Source organism: Lagopus muta, chromosome 6 (assembly GCF_023343835.1).
Source record: "Lagopus muta isolate bLagMut1 chromosome 6, bLagMut1 primary, whole genome shotgun sequence".
NCBI classification, from domain to species: domain Eukaryota; kingdom Metazoa; phylum Chordata; class Aves; order Galliformes; family Phasianidae; genus Lagopus; species Lagopus muta.
Window position 1 is genome coordinate 1,558,756 of NC_064438.1, and position 21,943 is coordinate 1,580,698.

At 34.8% G+C, this 21,943-nt stretch overlaps 1 long non-coding RNA gene across 1 annotated transcript in view; it reads left to right on the forward strand.

Moving 5' to 3' along the window:
* LOC125695515 (uncharacterized) overlaps positions 1-21,943 on the forward strand; it is a 175,238-nt gene that overhangs the window by 27,162 nt on the left and 126,133 nt on the right. The window contains exons 2-5 of the long non-coding RNA XR_007377977.1: positions 207-407; positions 3,934-4,027; positions 5,882-5,999; positions 11,340-11,504. This is a non-coding gene — a long non-coding RNA (uncharacterized LOC125695515). The remainder of the gene's footprint in view (positions 1-206; positions 408-3,933; positions 4,028-5,881; positions 6,000-11,339; positions 11,505-21,943) is intronic.

Below are 21,943 nucleotides of genomic sequence, written 5' to 3' on the forward strand. Positions count from 1 at the left end.
TTATGCAGGCTATCACTGCAGACAGCTTGCTACAGCTTATGTCACGGTTAGTAAGAAGCCGGTGGTAGCATTTCAGAAAATACCAGCATCTAAGGGAAGACAGGCCAGTGTGTATTTTTAAGATAATATGGAAAGGGGAGCATGATATGTCCATTTTTAATTTTGAAGCCAAATATTGACTTTGCTTATCTTTTTTTTTCTTTCAGACCATCTGTCATTAATGAGGAAAGTAACTCGGATAGTGGCCTGGTTCTTCACAATGGTTTCAACAAAAAGAAAATGAAGGTGTCATTTCCAGCCGCACGTAGAAAATGGTTGACAAGAATTCTGACAGATTTATAGTACTGAAGGACTGGATAGGGCAGGATAATTCTGAGACTATTGCATCACGAAATCAAATTGAAAAGGTAACCTTTGTTTATTAGCATGTCTGAATGCATCTCCAAATCACCTTCATTGCTACCACTGGTTTAGTGTTTTCTTGTAACTATAGTTTATTCTTTAAAACAAAACAAAAAACAACTCTTGAATTACAAAGCCTTGGAATTCAACATAACTGGGGTTATGTTTATGCTCGTATTACATAAGGAAGGTAAGGTAAAGTTTCCTCAGTGAACTTTCTTCCCTGATAGCCCCCCTGCTCTTTAACCTACATTTCTTTACCCAGTTATCAGCCTTGCTTATGATTATGCCTATTTTTGTGTGTTCTAACAATATGTGTATCTGAGCATTTATTACCAAGGAATATTATTTCTAAGTTTATCTGAGGCATGGGTTATATGTTTGAAAATACAGTCAAGTTTGATTAGGCTAGGCATTTAATTATAAATGTTCTGTAGCTAGAATATCTGTCTTGAAATATATCACGCGGTAACCATATAACAAAGTATCTTAAAGTTATGCTCTATGCAATTTTTTTTTCATCTATAACATTCTTTGGTAATTCAATAGGGTTTTGAGTGATACACTCTTTTCAGGTAAGCCTAGAAGGTTGAATAATAACACTTCTACATTCATTGTGATAAGTATGATTAAAATACACAGATCAAACTTGTACACACTCCTGTACACGGGAGCAAAAAGATTCACCAGTGATTTTTAAACATCACAACAAATCAGTAGCTTGATAAAGTGTTAATCAATCTTTGTCTTTTTTCCATGGGGATGTTTTTGATCTAGACCATTATTTATTGAACTGTGATCTACGAGGCCTTATACTTCATGTAATGGGTATCCAAAAGCAACTGAGGCTATAGTTTTGAGCACATTTCAAGTCAGTGTACTACAGCACTGTTGTTAAAAGAAGCTGACTTGGCCTCCACCATTTTTATCCAGTCACTGTAGACCTTCTGCAGCTCCGTGGAGAGCATAAGGGTTTTGTTCCTTCATTCGGTGAACCACATAGGGGAGCTGATGTAGGTAAAAGATAAACCAGTTAAAATTGTCAGTTTTAATTGGGTACAGTTTCTAGAACCTTGATCTCTGCACAGCCCCAAAATGCCTTTGCATCTTCTCTGAAAGACAAAAATTCTTTGGAAAATTCTAGTCTGTACTTCTCAGTGCTGGGAAAGAACTGAAGCCAAAGCTATATCTTTACATGCAATTCACATCTGCATTTTATACAAGCATCTGATTCTTCAGTGAAAGATGAATGTATTTCATGCTAAAGATGCACATCATTATGCAGTTAAATCTGGAAATACTAATAGCTGTGTTTATAAAATTTGAAAGGAGAGAGAGATTTTTTTTGTATCCATTGCATGTTTGAAATGGTATGAAACAATTTTTCTGTTCTAAGATGAGAAAAATTCTAAAATAGTCTTAGTGAGTCTTTTCACCTTCTCAAATGTTTTTTTTTAATTTCTTTTTAAAGACAGACTAGAATTTGAAATGGGAGACTTGAGTACAGGTTCAGATTCTGTTTTGTTCTGACTGGACTAGAATCTGGTTTTACCAAATCTATTTGAGATGAGCATTTTCAGCTACGCATCTGCCTGGAAAGCTAAGGGCCGTTAGTTGCAAGGAGTCGGAAACTACAACTACTGGAGGACCTTGAGTCCACTGAAAGAAATTGTGCCATGTTTTCCTATCTCCTCCTTTACCAAAACATGAGTTCTGAGTTATATTAGAACTGCATCAGAAATATGGCATTTGGGCCGAAAAAAGACAAATTTGTAGGAAAACGAGCAACAGGGAGAAAACGTGCTGAATTTTAGCAAACTGTAGTGATATGCAACACCTTCAGAAAAGTTCCATGTTTGTGCATGTTAAAATAGCATTAAAAACACTGAAATTAAATTTCAAATTGAAAAACTGAAAGAAAAAATGGCTGAGAAACACAAAGCTTTATTCACGGCGTATTTTCTTTGTCTTATTTTAAACCACAATTTTTGTTTGAAGAGCTGGTATCACTCCTAAGTTTGATGTGCAGTTACACCTGTGTAGATTTTGTTGAGGTAATAAATATATTTTCTACATTTGAACATTTCTTACTGCAGTTGAATGTGGGATTTTATAACTGAACAAATTTCTCTTAGCATTTACTAGACCGATACAATTTTATGTATTACTTTGCTTTTGTGTTTATAAGCATCTTGAAACAGGCAGTTTAGGATATTCAACTGTCTCACCCGAAATAGGAATGATAGATGAATAATGTCATTAGGATTTTCATTAACAATGAATTTCTCTTGGTCAAAGTATTGTCACTTCTGTCATCAAAATGTAATATGTTTGCTATTTATCTTAGACCTTATTCTTGACATTTTTTCACTAGCACTCTTTCGGTGACAGTTTCTGCTTTAGTCGTGGTGCCAATAGTGTTGATTCACCTCTTTCATAACATTTGCATTAGTATCCCACAATATAAAAGCTGCTATTGTGCGCATTCTCCAGTATTGTGATTTCTGTACAGTCTAAACAAAGACAATCTAAGTAATCAATACAAATATTTTGAAGAACATGTAGTGAAGAAATAGTACTTACAAGGCTGAAGTACACGTCTAAGGTGGCTGAGCCTTGCAACTTCATGCTATTCAATCTGAAAATCTGGTTCCACATAAAATCTTGATAGTGTGAGACCTCTCTCTAAAGCTATAGCTCTGACACATCAGTAGGAAAAAACAGAACATGGATGTTCAAATTAAGCAATTGTTACATTTCTAGAGATTAGCATATCATTTTATTGAAACTGTGCATGCTCTGTTCAAAATAGAAAGCTAACATAAAGGTGTAGTAGGGACATGCAGCCTGTTTTTTTTCCTGCAGCACCTAGTGTTACCATGTGCAGTAGCAGACCACACACTTTGCACTGCTAGGAAGCCTTTTTCTCTTGTCACCTTTCTGAAGTAACTTTTAAGATACTGTATTTCTACCGTGATTGTAAACGGTCTGTGAACGGCATGTTTTAAATAACTACACAGGGTTTTCATCTTTTTGCATAGCCAAGCTAATTAGAAATTAATAACAATAATTTCTGTCCATATCCTGTAACATGTATCTGTCAAGTATCAGAGATGAGTTTAGTTTTTCCTGCTCATTTCCTACTATTTCACTTCATAAAAAACACTTAACATTTTGTTTTAACTTCTGGAGCTGTTATAAAAGTAACTGTTACTTTTTTTCCCAAGGAGAACTGGAAATATTTGATTTAATGTGTTGCTCAGAAATTTACATATACACATTCATATTTTTGTATACATAATCATTACTGGAAATCAAAGGAATCAACATCTGCACACTGAATTTTATGTGGATTATAAACTGTCCTCCAAAGACATTTGTTCTCCAAGTGATTAATATTTAAGCTGTAGCAGTTTAGAACGTATCTAGAACATCTTCATACTGTGATGAAGAATTAATCATTTTTCTTAATAAATTTTTAGTTAACTCAATCTGAATTATTTGCAGTAACACCATTTTTTTTTTCCTAAGTTTTTAAGTGATTGAAAACTGAGGATGAATTTTAATTGTCCAGTAAGATAGTACCATGATATATGTGGAGAAATCACTGGCAATATTATAAGTGGTAAGTAGAATTTTTAGGACAGGTTTTTGCTTTACCACAGCTAGAACTTAGAAAAGTGAATCTGGCATTATTTCTTATGTCCTTTCTGTAGGTTGGTGCCCTTAATGTGAACTAAAAAATGCAGTAGTAAGGTGCAGCAAGAGTCAGTTTGTTTTCTGCACTTCATCCTACATTTAATTTCAATTTCTGTCTGACATTTTTGTCCTAAGATGTGGAATTCAGTAGATGTGTCTTGTTGGATAGATCCAGAAGTACACTGGGATGGATCCCATAGCTTGAGTAATGTTTTTCTTCTTTATCTGGCTAAGATCATAATTATGAATTTAGAAGCACATCTCTGTGGAGTTTGTATCTTTCACGTTCTCACAGGGATATAAAAATATTACTTTTCTCCTCATGTTTCTGTTTCCAGTTACTAGAAGAATATATTTTAATTGATTTCTTATTAGCTAGTCTAGTCAAACCAATTTAAAGCACTATATATGATGTAATGTAATGTTATATAAGCCCTACATTGTATATGTATTATAGTAGATAATGTCTATCAGTAAATGTGCAATATATTATTGCATATAATCATCCGTGTTATTTAATACTAACAGAAGAGGTATATATTTTACATTAAAATTTAATATTTAAATAGAACTCAGTGCTCAGTTCTAAGTTCCACTTACCTTTGTAAAGTTCTGAAACTCCATTAGAAGGCACAGGTGAATCTATAGAATTTATTTGACATGCAGAATATAGCCCTTTTGTAAATACCTTATTTACAAAATTTACAAAATATTTACCTTATTTACTATACCTGTGTAGAAGGCTCACTACAAGGAGGCAAAATAAAAAGATTGTTGAACAGGTCTGTCAAATGTGTAGCTGCTGACATGGTGGGCTGTAGTTAGAAGAGCACTGACACAGTATTAAGTTCCATCATAAGGCATCTTTACCTGACTAAGTAATTTAGAGTGCATAAAAATGATATGAGATCAGTTTTTTTTTTCCTCTTTCTGGCATACTATCTTACAGCATGCTTATCTGGCTGAACGAAGCACTTTTTACTCTTAGTTAATAACTCTGAACAGTATCTGGAATTGCATGGCATGATATGAAAACTGAATATATCCCTTCTTAAAAAGCTTTTTTTTATAACTGTAGTCCACTAGGAGTAAGATTTTGCTTGAATAAAAGAAAGATTTGCTAGGCCACAGCTACAAGTTTTCTCTCTCATTTTCACCAGGATCTCTGTCTACCTTCGCCATAAATTCTGGCAGTATGTATTGTTCCAGCCATTCAATCCATTCAGGATTGTTTCCTGAGTTCCTCCGGAATGTTGTGTTGAACTGAGGCCTCTCAAAAGATCTTAATCCAAAAATTTGTGCATCAGCTAGATTGTTGTAGACTTACTCACGTTCATCTGAATAGATATTAAGCAAAAAGAAATCAAAAATCACATATGACTTGGATGAAATTGCACTGAACTAATGTATCTCTGTTTTAGTGGCTATAATCATCAAATATATGCACAGATTTATAAAAGCAGTGCACTTCTTTAGCAATTATTTTTATGCATTTCTCTTAAATTAGTCCAGTTTTTAGTTTTGTCTCTGAACTTCAGCACAAGAGCAGATGGAAAAACCTAGTTGCAAGCTGTATGTGACTAGAATCATTAATTCAATCAATGGAAAAAAGTTGGTATAATTTATTCTGATTGAATGAAATATAAACAGAGGAGGTAATATAGTACAGTATATATACTGAGGCTTCTGTTACAGAAACAGAACACTGTAAGCATGATTCTGATGTACATTACCTTTCTTGTTCTGTTGGAGATACTGTAATGTGATTTTTCTCCTGCAGGCCATCACAATTTGTCACTTCTGGTTGTTGTTGGCCTGGGTTTGCAGTGGTCCCATACTCAGCTGTTTGTAAAGTCACAAGCCACATGATAGTGTCTGGAAACGTGTCATTCTTGCAGGTGAGTGGATGGAGAACTAACATTGAGACTATTATAACTCTCTTCTTCTGCCTGGAAATCCAATTACCTATTCTTTATTTTTAAAATCATGAGATTATTACTCTGTATTTTAAGTAAAACTTTGCTGAGTTCTTATTAATCTGAGTCAAGCAAATGACTTAACATTTGGGTAGTATCATTAATTAAGAGGACAGTCGCTTCATTCCTAGGCTATTTTTACTTTTGCATTGTAAGTTATTTGAATCTATTAATTTTCTATGCTGACTTGTTATAAACTATCGTAGTTAAAAAAGAGAGAGGGGAAAAAAAAAAGATGTGCAGGGTGGTAGAACTGAAGAGAGGAGAGAGGCATAAAGTGTATTGGAAAACTACCAAATGTCCCCTGCAAATGGACCCTATTCAGAATCAGTAAGCGTATGATGAGTGAAGTGGTTTTGAATATCGCCTTTAGATTCCATGCTGTTACAAGGCCAGCCCTGAACATGGCAACTCTTATTTCCACACACAGTACCTCTTCACTCTCAATTTAACCCAAAAATCTGATGAACCCATTACTCCATACTTGATTTCATGGAACAAGGAGTAGATATAGTTACAAATGATCAATCACAAGCCTTGAACCAAAGCAGCAAGGCATTAACAATTCACACCATTTCGGTCCACTTGCTCAAGCAGAAGATGTGCCAGCATATTTAATGCACAGCTACTTCGTTCAGTTCAAGAAAAGACATGACTCATGCTCATTTTAGGAACTGAAGAGACTTCATAGGTTTTCATGCCTACTAACCGCTGCGAGTCAGAGTTTGCACTTCTAAACAATTAATATAACCAGGTGGTCTGTAAAGGTCACAGATAGAGGTAAGTTTGCAAACTAAATTTTGCTCCAGTTAAAAATAGAGGGATGACTTGGGAAATGGTTTGCAAAATAAAGCCAAGTTCTGTTGCACAGATTTGTATTGTACAATCCACATCTTGTTCAGCAGAATTGTAACATTGTAGACCCCACAGGCATATGCCGTCAATTTAATAGGATCACTGAAAAAGCAAAGCAGCTGTGAAAGATTGCTTTAAGTACAGCAATCGTGTGCTTGTCATTCTGTTCAATGGTGGAAAAATCCAAATTCGGATAGGCATCAGTATTTAAGAGAATGACTGCTAGAGCGTCTCTCATAAGTACCTTAGGGACAATGTAATTTGACATACAGCATGTAAACAAAAGTGTACAGCAGCTGTTAGATTAGTTTTTGTTTGAGTAGAAATACACTGCCATAATTTAAAAAACACAGGAAACCTCATTTTCTCCATCATTCAGTTTCCGTGCTTAAACCACATGTTCAGTTGGTCCGTGCCAGTTGCCATGGACAGATTGTTATGTGATGGAAACAGTGAAGAAGTGTATGGTAGCACAGTCTTGTTGCCTCCGTCTAGTGTGACAGTGTAGAGCACAGATTAGAAGTACCTTCAGAAAAGGCCTGATGTCAAATGAGTTTGATTTAAAAAAAATCTCATATTTTGATCACACTGAAAAGCTTTTCCAGTAATGGAAAAGGTATTACTGATTTTTGATACTGTCACTTTTGAAAAAAAAAACACCAGACACTCAAAAGATCCTTTTATTGTTCTAGGCTATTTGCTACGATAAATTGATGTAAAAAATGGCTCAGTGTAACATCATGAGCTTAAGAAGAAAGTTAATGAACTGAATGTTGGGATATTTGTTTCTATTTTTTGAAATCCTCTTGTGAAGATTCCAAAGTACCCAAGGATGATTTTCCATTCACTTAACTAGCTGCTCCCACTCTGCTTGCTTTTTGTGGAATTTGAAATCTCTGGATTTTGTTTTTTGGGAAAATTTCTCTTTTTTTTTTTTTTTTTTTTTTTTTTTTTTTCCCAGAAGAGTGTAAAATTATACTGTAATGAAATATTTTCTTCCAGAAAATTCGATCTTTTTCATGTGCTATTAACTCAAATTCATCAATGAGGAAGGTTTCCTTCCTTTACAGTTGTATGGGGCTGCTGAATCACGGCCCAAATCACTGATTGATCACCTGAGGTGGGCACTGAGTCAGCCACAAGAGCACAGGTGAAGGCAATTCAGCTGTGCTAGACCCACTTAAGAACTGACTGCCAGTGGGGAAGGATCTCTTCTGGAGAGCTACTCCACTGGAGTTTATTACGTGAGCCCAGGATAGGGTACGTGTTCTCTTTTCCTTGCTCTGGTATCATAATTGCATCAGACAAACTCCTGTACCATCTGTATATTCATTGATTGTACAATAGTCTGTTTCATTTTCTGATCAAGGACTTTGTCTTAATGCTCTCTCTCATAATTTCCCTAAGAATCTCATAATATTATCCCTAGCTCCTGAGACACACACATCATGGTGAGTCGTTCTTAAACCTTACTTAGATACCTCATACGCTTCCTTTCAAAGGGTTAACCTTTGTCTTTTGCTGTGGGTAACACACTATTGCTGAACTTCATCATCCTACTTTGCAGTCAGTGTTTGCAGTGTTTGTGATCTCTATCAACTATAATGTTGAATTTGCTATGCAACACTTAAGAGTAGATTTGCAAATCTTTGGGAACTTTTGCCTCTAGATTCTTTTTGCCTTACTGTGTGTTTTGTTTGTATAAAGCCATATCATCAGAGCAGTCTTGTGGAATTGGGAAGTATTTTATTAACTCGCTGTGAATATTATTATTATTTTTGTGCCAAAAGGATATTATTTCAGATGTGTGCCGCCTTTGAGTGAGTAACCAAAAGGACAAAAGGCTAAAAATGGTACTTCAACACACTGTATAACTGTTGGCTGATATCTTAATGTCTAGTCCAGTCTAGTCATCAGTCACAACTAGCTCTTCATTTAAAATTATTACTCTTGCACATCTACATCAGTTCCAAATGTGAACAACTTAACTGCTCCTAAGCTAGCAACAGTGTTTTGTGTTTGTTTTTTTTTTAATCTGGAGTGTATAGTCTGAAATTACAAATCAAATACCCAGAGCAATAAATGTAAGGACTATTTTAGTAAAAGTATAATCTTTTGAAATGGCTTCTTTGCTATTCAACCTCATTCTTCCCTTTCTACACATTTTTCTACTTCAGTGAATGCTTAATAACTTCAATATTGTTTATATCTTGAATTTTTTAAAGGAGGTGAAAAGAATGTGAAAAAGTTTAAAAAAAAAAAAAGTACAAGTTTGAGGTTACAAATCTGGAAACATAAAAGCGTGGAATGAAGCAAATAGCGTTATGGATAAAAAGCTGATTTTTATGGAACAGGTATTGCTTATGCAAAATTAATTGGATTTGCTACTCATTGTGATTGACTAAAAGTCAGTTTGGGTGTTAGAAATTTCTGGAAGAGGTTACACTATGGATCTTTTCACTTCTGAGTCATTCTTGCAAGTTCTGGAACCATCCCTTCTCTGTTTTGGAAGCATGCACTACCTTCAGAGGTGAATAAGCACAAGCTCATTATATTTACCTTGAAATTATTTGTGATAAAGTGATAGTGTTATAATTAATTTTCAGGTGTAACAGGCAATTCCTATGCACACACTTTCATACAGCTGTGTTTCAGCCTCCTTGCAGACTCAGACAAACAGCACTACTTGTGTTTATCTGATTTTCTGTTTGTAAACTTATGGTAATGAAAGTCAAAGCAGTGAATAGAAACCTTGTTCGCTGATGTTTTTTGGTGGAACTTCCAGAAACTTCACTGGAAATCAGGTTTCTGTCTTTTATAATTGCTTTGAACAAAGTATGAGTCAAGCCCCACGCCACGTGACATGAAATATACATTTAGTTCTGATGCTGCTGCCTTAGTTTTCAAATAAATTCACTCATGCCCGTTTTCCTGCTCAGACCTCATTCATGATTTCATCTTTATCTTCTTAATTTTGTGTCCGACTCCAATGTTAGAAATAAGTGCATTGTTGAAATAGTCTGGAAAAATATTAGTTCACTGATTTCTGCTGGAGAAGTTAACTTAGTATAAGGAAGCTCTCAGGACTACTTATGTGAGCATGTATTAAATGGCTGACTAAATAAGATATCACAAAGTTTTGGAAGTCAGAAGACTTGGCTTTTAATATAATTTTTTTAAAAAGTTGTGCCTTTCAGAAAAATAAACGTGGTTTTGATTAGCCATGTACTGAATTCATTCATAAAATGGATTCACTTTAGCAAATTACAGTAGTATATTTTCCAGTTATTTTTGAAGATGGATTTAACTGAAAGTTTCATTCCTTCTTTGTCCAAGAACTCATATATGGAAGTTTCTAAATTATGGTCTTAGATCATTCTCTGCTTTTGCAGCTGACTAAGCAGATAATGAGGCTAAATATTTGTCATGTCTGAATTGAAACTTTGTCTCAATAAAATAAATGAAGTGTAATTCATCTCCTCTCCCTCTCCTCTCCCTCTCCTCTCCCTCTCCTCTCCCTCTCCTCTCCCTCTCCTCTCCTCTTTTTTACAATACAAAGCAAATTCCTGAAATGCTAGTTAATGCTGTTTTATTTTGTCACAGAAGAAAGAGCCATGTGTGCATTACAAAATAGAGTAAAATACAAAGTACCTGTAAAGTATGTGAATCTCAGTAATGCCTGAAGGCAAAATAATCGTTCCTTATTTGTGATGCATAGAGATGTTATGTCCCTGAGAGAGAATGTTTTCAACCTTTACAGTGATTTGAAATCCAGGAAAAGCAAATAAAGATCTTGTTGAGACCATCACCATGAATCAGTTCAGTCCATTGTTTCATTTGGCCTTCTGTGATTATTAAACAGCTACACTGATTTATTTTTTTTTATTTGTTAGGAATTGTTTTTCAAGTAGTAGCAATGAGAAAGTTATAATAAAATTACTTAATAACTGTTGATTATATTTTATGTGTGGTACCATTTGAAATGTGTTTGGTGTATGTAAGCTCCTCAACAGGAAACTGTGTACAGAAACAACATGGATCTTGCAATTTTATCAGGACAATGCAAGTAGATTTCAGCAAGGTTGGTTCCAACTCATCTGTGATAAATGAGAAGATAAGGCAATCAGTGCACACCATGACACTCTGTGCAGCTAGTTAGGCACACTTCAGAACTATTCAGGTGTGCTCACGAAGCCTATGAGTCTTTCATGGGGGGTGTCTCAATATAAATACGTCCTTCATGGTGGCCACTGGAAATGCAGGACTTGCTTTTCCAAGACTTAACCCAGGTCAGATATAAATAATAGATATTAAGAGTTAGTTCTACTGCTGAGGCTGTGTTAGAGACTATATTTTGGTTAGATCAAAAGAATGCATTTTTTTTCTCCTTTTTTTTTTTTTGCTTAGCTCCTGTGCTTGATAGATGCCTGCAAAATTCCATCACACTTTTGCATGGACCTGTTTGGGTCTCAGGGAGAGAAGGTTTCAGCCTCTTAAGAGGAAAGATTTATATCCAAGAAGCTCTATTGGCCCTGCACCAACGATTACAAGTCTGCAAACTGTTGCAAGCCGGTGAGTTGTCCCACTTCTTAAAAGCCTGCTTTTTTGTTTTTATTTTGCAATGTACTGTTTCTATAAAAAACAACAGTTGGTACTGTGCCATAAGGAAGTGTGACATATATTGCATGAACTGCATTACCTTTAAGGAAAATGAAATACGTATCCTGTAATCACAAAGGCAACAGTAAAGGATTTAATTGTGTATCTCTTTTGGTAAGAGATGTCATATGTATCCTGTTTTCTTGCTGCATGCTGTGCTTAGCCGTGTTGCTCCTTATGTGGAAATTCTATAAAGCAGTGATTTTTTCATAGCTTGTTCTGCACTGCAGTTTTTAATGGTCCCATAGATCTTCTCCTAAAGCTAATCTAAACGATTATTTAGCCGAAAGATTTATTTGTTAAATAAATAAAACATGTAACTAGTGTTGCATTATGAAAGATTCAATAACTATAACATTTACAAAACCCCATACTTAATTACTATGCACATGCCTTTAAAGATTTTTTCTTATTTTTCGTTTATTATCAGAAATGCATTTTATTTTGAAAAAAAAAAAAGACAAACGTAGAATACAGAGAGTGAATATATTCATAGCTTTGTAGCAAGAAGATTTTTATTTATTTTTTTTTTTTTTCAAACCATGTGTTTTATTTTAGGAAATAAAAACAAAAAAAGGAAAAGGTCTAGTTTAGGGTATTTACTTATGTTCACATTTTTAAAGATTAAGAGATTAATTATGTATAAAAAGCATGTACAGATTTTCCAGGAAATATACTATGTAGAAATTAACCAACCAGCTAGGAAACTAGAATTTCAAAACGATCTCAAGCCCCAGAGTTAAGAATGACTATCATACTACCAGTCTGTGTAGGAAGGGGGAGGAGAAGTGCAAGCAAAGTGTCACTCACACTGTTTATACAGCACCTCCTGCTGTCAGATCCATAAAGAGAAATGAGAATTGACTACAAGAGACTATTCCTGTCTAGAGCTAATAGTGGTCAGCAAAAAGAAATCAAACAAACAAAAAAAGAAAACAACCAAAACCAGAAATGAGAGTGTGTGTGTGTGAGAGAGAGAGAGAAACAAGCAGAAAAGAAAAGCGTGTTTCAAAATGTTTCTGCGTCAGTTTAGCAATACATTAAAGACTGAGAAATGTCTTTACACATTTTATTTACAGTCTTCACTTTAAAGACAATGCTGCCTGTCACAAAGGCCATAGGAATGAGATATATTACTTTCCACAGCCTTTGCTCTTCTAGAAAAAATATACAGCTTGCTTACAAGTATTAAGCAAGTATAGAAGTAATTAGCAGAGTAAAGCAGGCAAAAATAAAAATTTATATGCAAGTCTGTCAATATCAACAACTTTTTGCTCATCATTATAAAGTACGTGTAAAGAAGTTTCAGAAAATTAACTTGTATGAATTATTCCTCTGGTGATTGTGCAGCATTGTTTAGCTGGAAATTATAAATGACCGAAATCATAACAATTTTCACAGATGTGAAATCTCTTCTGGAGGCAAGTGTTTCTTTATGCCGAAAGGCTCACATATATACAGAAGTTCAGTATGGCGTTGCTGGATATTTTCAGCTTTTAAGAGTCTTCAGCTGACAGGGATAAATGTATGTTTATGTGGATGGCAGTTGTTGATTAAAAAAAAAACTTACGATTAAAATATTTTAGTAAACTTTTCCAATTCATTTCAGTGCTTTTACATCACAAGGATGTTAAGTGTTTTGTGCAGTGAATGTATTGAAAGCTTGTGTTAGTTTAAATTGTATTACCTCGAAGATAATATATAACATGTAAATCAATTTAAATTGTCTTAATTTTTTGGATCATTTTGTACCTGAAGTTTTATTAGTACTGAACATAAAAGTGGTAAAATAGGCTATTTTATACTGTAGTTATGAAAACACCTTGAAATAACAGTCTTCTCACTATGCTGAGCTTTTTTATAAATAACTAAAACAAGTTTTTTGGTGAAGAGTAAATTGTTTGATGGTACAGATGCAAGGTTAGGATGTGTGGTCGTAAAAAAATCCAGGACCTTCAATCAAAAAACTCTATCGGTTTGTCCTGTTGTGCCAAGGCCTGACAGCGTGACTATCGTAACTGTGTACAGCATTTATCCCAGCACAAAATCTGACAGTATTACAAAAATGCATTCATTTCTATTTATTGCGGCATTACTTTGACAGTTTTCATTATTTTTAGTTATTTTCTCCACTCACTGTAATAAAAATGGAATGGAGGTTAAAAAAAAAAAAGTGGCAGGAGGAAATTCTTTGATCCCATATTATTTTCCTAATATACTCTGTCCATAGAAATCAAATACAAAAACCAACAAATAATATGTAAATACATGTTACTTCTATTAAAATCCACCTGGAATTCAATTTAAAATGCTCGTATTGAATTAAAACAATACTTAGCTTCTGGTCCATACTGTGCAGTTGCACTGCTCAGTGCTTTTTATAAGCACGCTATTGCTTCTTGCCCCAGAGGAAGGGAGCAGTGAGGAGTTACCATCTCTTTGCTGCAGTCTTTGTACCTTTTCAAAGAAGGCTGTCGGTGTTCTGCAATTGGTATTCCTTGAGAATAACGTAAGGTGGAGAGAACTAGGTAATACTGAGAGTACTTGATGTTTGGGAAAAGGTTTGTGCAGTGCCTGAAATGAAAGAGATAGGGGGGGAAAAAAAAAAAACAACAAAAAAACCCCTTTAAACACTGTACTACAAAAGCCTACTGATCTTTTTTCCTTTCAATTCTTTCTAATTGCATTTGTATATCTCTAAAATATTGTAGCAGCTTCACTAAAATCTTGATAAAGCTTATTATGACATTTCACTGCCATGAATTCTGTGACTGTGAAATGCAGTTTTCTATTAAAACACCAAAAAAAAAAAAAAAAAAAAAGGGAGGGGGGTGGGGGGGGAGGAATTTAAACACAGTACTGTTAGAATTATTTTGTTATTAGTATTTCAGATGGCAGCCTTAGGCCTTACAATCTTAAACGCGCTGCTTTGGTGACTCTTGGAATTTCTGAGATGCCTTAATAAATATAATTGTTAAAATCTGGGTTATTATGTAAATAATGTAATTGGGTAAATGCGTGCAAAACTTTTTAAAATCTTTTTGTCCAGTTGCTGTAGTTTCTATTAATGATGTTTCCAGAAGAAAAACAACTGAAAAATGAAACTGCACTCAAGTGAAATGTAACACCTAACAATAGAAATAACATTATATCTGATAGCAGGAGACATAGTTAACACTTTCAGAGATGGGGGATGTCCATCTCATTAACATTCTTCATATGTAGTGGTGCTCTTGGTGGGGGTGTTGAAGTAGGAATGCCATTGTGCTGGGTTCCAGTGTTTGGGGACAAACACTGCTGTGGAGAGAACGTGTGAAAAGGCCATAGTACTGACAGTGAATGAGGAAGGCTGTGCTTTCTGTATGCTTCAAGCAGGGAAGCTGTCATTCACCGGCCTAGCACAGCTAAACAGAGACCAAAAGAGAAGACTCAAATACCTTTTAAAATGATATTAATGATTTTTAAACATTTTCTTCATTTAGAATTACACTTTATTCAAGCTGTTTGTCTGTCCTGTAGTAAATGGCACAGAATACATATGACCAGGTAAATGAAAGAATAATCCCAGTCACTGCCACAGTTAAGATTTATTATGAAAAATGTATAGGTATAAATATTTGAGCATGACAAGTTGCTTTAAGTGTATTTAAATGGTTTTGCACATATGATACTTGCATGAACTTAGCAAAACTTCAATGCAGTAGGTAACAAACATAGCCTATCCTAAGGTTCTTTTCAGTTTCCTTTTACCTTACTGCAGGCATGTTATATGTGGGGATGAGGGCACTGAGCTGGGATGAGAAGTGACAGGAAATTGTGTTGAATGTTTGTTAGCTTGATCTAGCAGAATTTATAGTAATGATATTTAATCGTTTGAACCACAGCAATTTACATTAAAGTAATATTTCATAAAATTTGAAAATAGCCACAATGAAAGAGAATAAAACTATTGGCTGATTCTACTATTCATCTGTAATTCTACATTTCAGCTATGGGAATTCTACCTTAAATGTATTATTTCAAGAGTACATGCAACAGCTTTGCTGTTATTATTCTAAGCTGAATACAGAGACATCATAGTTCATAAGTTTTTCCTCATTTTGCTACATAGATCCATGAAAAATGATGCTGATTTTTTTTTTTGTAATGAAATAATGCACCTATTAGAACAAAGAGAAAAGAAAAAATACATTTCTTTTATTATCTTTCACTACTGTTTTGAAATAGCCAACTCAAGTACTGAAGGCTGATTGCATCCAGTCCATCCATGAAACAAATACAGAAGTTTCTCTCCACAACTTTTCTTTTTTGTTCTCTGTAAGAAACATACGTGTAATGACTCTTCAATTGGTTTTCCCAGATTTCAGCAAATTTTTTGTGTGGTAAGATTTCTAATGATTCTTTTATGTGTTGTTTTTTTCCCCCCAGAATTAAAATATAAACTAACTGCTATTTAGAACCCTTTTGCAAGTGTTTAGGCTGGTGGAAACTAACAAGTGATACATTTTATTTGCCAAGTATTTTTTAATAAATGTTTTTCATGCATACTTTATATCCATATTAATTGACAGAGTTATCAGAATATTACAATTTAGTAATTTGTAATGCTATTTTCAGAAAATCAGATTATATTTTGCTAAAGATGGCATTATAACTGATACCCCTTGAAAAGAAGAAAAAGAAACTTTCTGATTTCCTGTTCAACCCTAGCTTGCATTTGTGTTGTTAGTGAACAGCCTGAGTTCACCTCACTCACCACCTCCCCCTGCCTTATTTTAGACGTAAATATTTAAGTTTCCTCTTGGTTGCAGCTTCTGCTCATCTAATTTTATGTGACATTGACTCACACTGGGGAGGAGGTGTTAAGTATCTTTATTTCAATCTTCAGAGGTCACGTGGAAATGAATTTTTTGTCAGTTTGACCTGTGTAGGGACCACTCAGGAAATAACATCGTGTTAGAGTAAACTTTGTGTAAAGCAAGATTTTAGGTGGAAGTGTAATATTTCAACACAGCTTATTAACAGAATATGGAAATGGTGTTGCAGTTTGAAACTGATAGAAAATACTGCCCTCTTGTTAGTTCAGATAAGTGATTCTTATCATGTTGTATTGTTTATCGTTTGAGTGATGGTTGAAATTTTTCCCGCAACTGAACTGCATTCTAGTTACCAGAAGTATTTTAAGAACCTTAAACTTGTGTCTTTTTCTAAGTGTCATGCCTTGAGCAGGCCTAACATCAGTTAAATGAAGTGAAAATTGCATTCTTGTCTTGATAGAGATGAAAATGGATTTCTGGTCATGAAATAGATGTAGTTGTCACTTTTTTAAAAAGGTGTCAGCAGTTTGCTTCAGCAAGTAAGGTGCCAATTCAGTATGACAGTAAACTTGTGATCTGAGCAATCAATAAAATGCTTCAATAACTTCTGCTTCATTACACTTATAATAAGAGGCTATAGATCTGTGGCACATAAAATGTTGATAAAGAGAATATGTAGGGACTTAGCATGACATTTTGTTTTAGTAATACCGTAAGTGCAATGTTGCCATCTAGAGTTTGTGCATAGGTAATTATTCTGAAAGCAAAAGCTGTATTGAAATAACACTGTTATTTCAAAGCCCTATTTATTTCCATCACTTTGGGGCTTGTATGTCTGTCTGTATGGAATAATTCATTTACCTTGTCACAAAACTGTTTAGGACAGGACAAGTAAGACAATTTTTGCTGTTTTTCAGCCTTGTTCATTTGGTAGTCTGTAAAAAAATGTGAGCATTTTCTTTTTCTCAAACCAACATTAAAATACATCTAAGAAACAATTATTTTCTAAATAGTTCAGCTGTTACCAGATACTTAAAAAATTATAACATTGATTTGATTCGGCACCTACGAGGGGTGATAACCAAAGCTTTGTTATCACAGTGAGTTAATATTGTGATGTTTCAGATTTGAGCCAAGTGTTCTATCTGTTGATTTATGAAATAAATAATAAATGGCTCCTTCTGATTTTTCATAAACATTTATCAGAGGAAAATTTTCTCTGAGCTACTTATCTTGTAAGAAAATTTTGATACTTTAACTAGGTTTTTATTTTATTTTTTTTTCCTCTCTTTTCAAAATAGGTGGCACTTGATTGATACAACATAGAAGGAATTTCTGCTATATATTGGATTGCATTTTGAATACAGAATATCTGTAGAGAGTTTTTCTTCCCAGGGAAATTATTGGAAGTCCTAAATTCTTCTGAAATATATTTTTGAAAGATGTGGGATTAACAGTTATGTCTAGAAAGCATGAAGGATGGTTTTGTCAAATCCAGTAATCACACACTGCTTTATTTAGTGAGAAAGAAAATTTGGTTGAGATTATTGTAAAATGGATAATTAAAGCCTTCTTTGTATAGAAAAGGCTGATTTGTCTAAGTGCACAGATACAGCATGTTTATTAAGAGGATGACTGATAATCTTTTCGTTTTTATAAGCAGCAATAAATATATTGCTTCTGTTTTTTCTTCTACTGATATGTAATTTATAAATCTCTTTTGAATTCAAAGCATTACAGTACCTTGGGTGGTAATGGTACTCATGCTTCATGTTTCCAATGAGATAACCCTTGCTCTGCTGAGGTGATTTGCAAATAAAGTCCTGTGCTTTTTTGCTATAATTTAACCAGTTCCTTCCGCAGAGAGAATGTAGTGGTGAGAGGAAATGTGTCTGAAAATGTGAGTAAAGAATTAAATTAAGACTCTTAGAATGTCATTTCTGGATTGTTTTTCATCGTTAACTTCCATTATTTTTTGCTTCTCTCTGTTTGAATATCAATGTTTTCTAGAAATGTATAGAATATACTAAGAAAATGCATAGAAGCCAAAGCATAGACCACAAATGAGATGAGATTCTTTTGCAAATTAGAAATTAAGCGTTTGGGACTAAGGAAGTTACAGCAGCATCCAACATCTTTGTCCGTCACATTTGCAACTCCTATTTGACTAGACTTGGAATCATCACCACATACGTAACCAAGTGAATCTTAACAGGGCACGTATTCTTTGCTGTTGGAAAGGGGAAGAGAATTCACTCTTTTCCATTACATTGCCGGTCCTGTAATTGAATTAACACAAAATGATGCCTGTACCTATTTGAAATAAGTGCATCTCTGCATAGAAATATGGATTTGACTTCTTTTGAGTGCTCCGCATTTATAGTCTTTGATTTAATGGCATGTAAAGTAATTTTGATCACCCAAACCTGGATTCTAAGAATTTGTCAAATGACTAAAATTGTGCATTTTAACTGTCTTTGCGTGCTTCTAGATTCTATCAGTTCATCTTGGACTGACTTCCTTTCTTTAGGGATTGAGTATGGTCAAAATACATTGTATTTGCCATAGGCTAGACTGTATAATCGTTCACTCATTTGTCGCAGTTGACAAGGGTAGGTTGTTAGGCAAAGGAATTTGAATGTATGCCTGAATGTGGGGGCACTTAGGAAAACTCTTGGGTATTACCAGATTTACAATAAAATTCTGAGTTTTCAACTCCATCATATTATTCTGAATTAAGAAATATTAAGAATATCTGCTGGGCAGGAGTAGGAGTTCTTGAGTTACATTGTTCATAAATATTCTGTAGTTTTGCACAGAGAAGATTGAATCAAGGTTAGTTTCAGATGTATCATTTTAGAGTTATGTAAGGAGACAACTAAATGTGGACTGTCTTCCTGCATGAAAATGGGAGCATACATGCAGTAATGTCATATCTATTACTTAAGTGCAGCACTGACATTCTTCTATTGTGAGTTAAGTGAAATGCTGCACAATTATTAGATCTACTCTTCGAGTTACTTCTTCAACTACACTTATTAGAAGTCATTCAAATAAAACATAAAAGCTCAATTTAGAACTTTCTGAATATACTGAAAATAAATCATTGCATTTTACAACTTTGAAAGTAATTACTGAATTCTATTGCTAAAGTCTGTGGAAGTGGGTTTGACAGATTTTCTCTAAATTACTCAACCACCTACAGGTATTATTGCCGAGAGTCTTTTGAAATGAGAATAAATTTTATGGAGTTACAACAGCAAAGTGAAAGAGTATGTTTGATAGATTCTCTGAACAGTTTCAACACCCACAGGTATTATTTGTAAGAAAACAATCATGCAGAGTCCTCAGCTGGTTAGAGAGGGCACAGCTTTCCATCTTCACCTGACATCCTATCTGTTCTCTCCACATCCTGTGCCCCCTGCCTACCACCCACTCCTCCTAAAACAATGCTCACTAAGAGAGTTTTGTGTGAATGGACAAGAATATGAATGTTTTTTCAAAGAATCTGAACAGTATAGAAAACACATTCTTTGTGGGTGACGAAAAGGCTTGAGGTGGGAGAAGAAAAACTGTCATAAGGATTGATTAGTATTCTTCACTTTCTTTCCTAATTAATCATTGTTATTCTTTAATTGTTGTAAACACTCAAAGGTAATTACTCGCCTAAAACCTGAACATAAGAAAAAAAAACCCTAAAAGATAAAATTGAAAATTATATTTGTTTTATTTTTGTCTTTTTAATTTGATTCACAAATACTATTTTGTGATTTGGTGCAACTTTTCCTCAATGTTTCTAAATAATTGAGTCCTGAAATATTCAACGGGAGTTGTTTTTTTTTTTTTTTTAAATCAGTGTGTGAATGTTAGCTGTTTAAATTTTAACATGAGGGCCCTTTGTCTGTAAAAGAGACAATATATAGTTGTGCACTTCTTGATGACTTTTTCATACTATAATTCCCTTAAATTAATTTTTGTTTATTCAAATGATGCCCAAAAGATCCCAAAAGACGAGGCCTGTTTACAGTGCATGCACTAGACTTATATCACTGTATATAGACTGTATATCACACAGGTGTAATTGTATGTACCTTATACTGTAATTTTATTAAGCTAATATTTTGTGCTTTAACACTTGTTCTTTGTAACCCTGTAAAAGTGTAGACTTTTAGCTTGTTGCTTTTCTTCTTTTAATATATCATTTGCTGCATTTTTTGTTTTTGAATCTTGATGAATTACTTTAATTCAGTATTAAAATAAGAACTACCATTTAAAAACTAATGTATTATTTCAGAGTAATATATAGAGATTTACATCAAAATCATCTAGTTGGCTTACAGTGACTTGCCTGTTTCAAGGATGTAAAAATAAATTCATTTCTAGAATTTGTTGCTGAACTCATACAGTTCCATTTTCTTGCTGAACAGCTTTTTGTTGTAACACACTGAGAAATATGCCTACTTAAAACTTTGTACATCTGAGCATATTTATGTAGTAGACTACCAGGCTGTGCTGACTTAACCAAATACTTTCTCAAGTGCATCCAGAACATCAGAGAATTCTGTTGTCCCCTCCAGCCTTCTGTTATTCAGATCTCATTTTAAGCTGCAGTATTTTGCATTTTGGTCACAACAACCCCAGGCAACTTTACAGGCTTGAGGAGGAGTGGCTTGAAAGCTGCCTGAAGGAAAGGGACCTCGGTGTGCTGATGGACAGTCAGCTGAGTATGAGCCAGCAGTGTGCCCAGGTGGCCAAGAAGGCCAATGGCATCCTGGCTTGTATCAGGAATGGGGTGGTGAGCAGGACCAGGGAAGTCATCCTGTCCTGTACTTGGCACTGGTGAGGCCTCATCTCGAGTGCTGTGTTCAGTTTTGGGCACCTCAGTACAGAAAGGACATGGAAGTGCTGGAGCAGGTCCAAAGAAGGGCAACAAGGCTGGGGAAGGGCTTGGAGAATATGGCCTGTGAGGAGAGACTGAAGGAACTGGGGCCGTTCAGTCTGGGAAAAGGAGGCTGAGGGGAGACTTTATTGCTCTCTTCCAGTACCTGAAAGGTGCTTGCAGGGAGAGCGGGGCTGGTCTCTTCTCACTGGTGACAGGGTGAAGGGAAATGCTCAAGTTGCAACAGGGTAGGTTTAGGTTCGATATTAGAAAAAACTTCTTTACAGCAAGGGTTGTTAAGCACTGCAATAGGCTCCCCAGGGAGGTGATTGAGTCACCACCCCTGGAAGTGTTTAAAAACCGTTTGCATGTGGTGCTCAGGGACATGATTTAGCAGAGGGCTGTTAGATTTAGGGTAATATGGTTAGGTTGTGGTTGCACTTGATGATCTTTAAGGTCTTTTCCTACCTGGGCAATTCTATGGTTCTACGATTTTGTCCAGAGTTAGTGATTAACATCTGTGTGCTGGCACCATTCAGGATGGCCACCAACTTCTGAATTATTTCCAGCTTGGTTTTCTCTGCTGATTATCTTTCACTCAGACACATTGATAATTTCAGTATTCCTATCTACTTCATTATATCAATTCAACAACT